Raw genomic sequence first — 901 nt, 5'->3', positions numbered from 1 at the left:
TTTTTTTTTTTTTTTTTAATACTCTGCATTTCCTACACATTTTGTGTCTTGGCACTGACTACAATCACCACAATAGAACAGCTCTTCTCCCACCTCCTCCCTGTGTTACTCTTTCTCTGTGTTGTTCTTACCTATGCATTCCAGTCTATGTTTCCCCTATGCAAATTCTGTCCTTCCAGTTCTCATGGTTGATAGCTCTAAGGAATGCATGTCCCCAGTGCTGTTGTGCAACTTGTAGGACTGCCCATTATTTGGCTGAGAGTTGAGCCATGGTGGTGAGCCCAATTTCAGGCCTGCAGGGTAACACAGTGCCATATTCTCAAAGGTTTCAACAATCTGTATCTGGCTAGTAATTCTGGTCATTTCTATGTTTTTGAATTTTGGTCCACATTTTTCTTCCCACTCTATAGAGGATCTCCAATTTTGATCCCTTTCTGAATGGTGGAAATTGGTAGCCAGGTACCATCTAGTTCTTCTGGTCTCAGGGTTGTGCAGGCTGAGGTTCTCTTTGTCCATTAGTCTCTGGAAGTAATTGTTTCCCTATGTCATTAATTTGCTTCTCTCTTTTGCTCTAGATGAGCAAAGAAAAATAATTGCATCTTAGATGGCCTCTCAGAAACAATTAAGACTCCCAGTTGCTACTCACCATTGTAGGCAGTGTTTTTGGTAATATGATGTGCCAATTGAGTTTGATATTCCCTGAGACCATGGTCCTGAGTATGCAGGTCTGGCAACACATTCCATCAAGGTGCTTCATTGTGTCTAAGAAGCTATCCCAACCTTGCCCACGGTTAGCTCTATAATACCTATGGCTACTTTCATAGCACATACAAATACACATGTGGGGATATCATCACTCATGATGATATGATAATGGTCACATTCTTCTTCACCTACCCAC

This window comes from Orycteropus afer, unplaced genomic scaffold, assembly GCF_000298275.1.
Source record: "Orycteropus afer afer isolate SDZICR_OR568_19922 unplaced genomic scaffold, OryAfe1.0 scaffold00691, whole genome shotgun sequence".
Lineage (NCBI taxonomy): Eukaryota > Metazoa > Chordata > Mammalia > Tubulidentata > Orycteropodidae > Orycteropus > Orycteropus afer.
Note: the sequence above shows the minus strand (reverse complement) of the source record.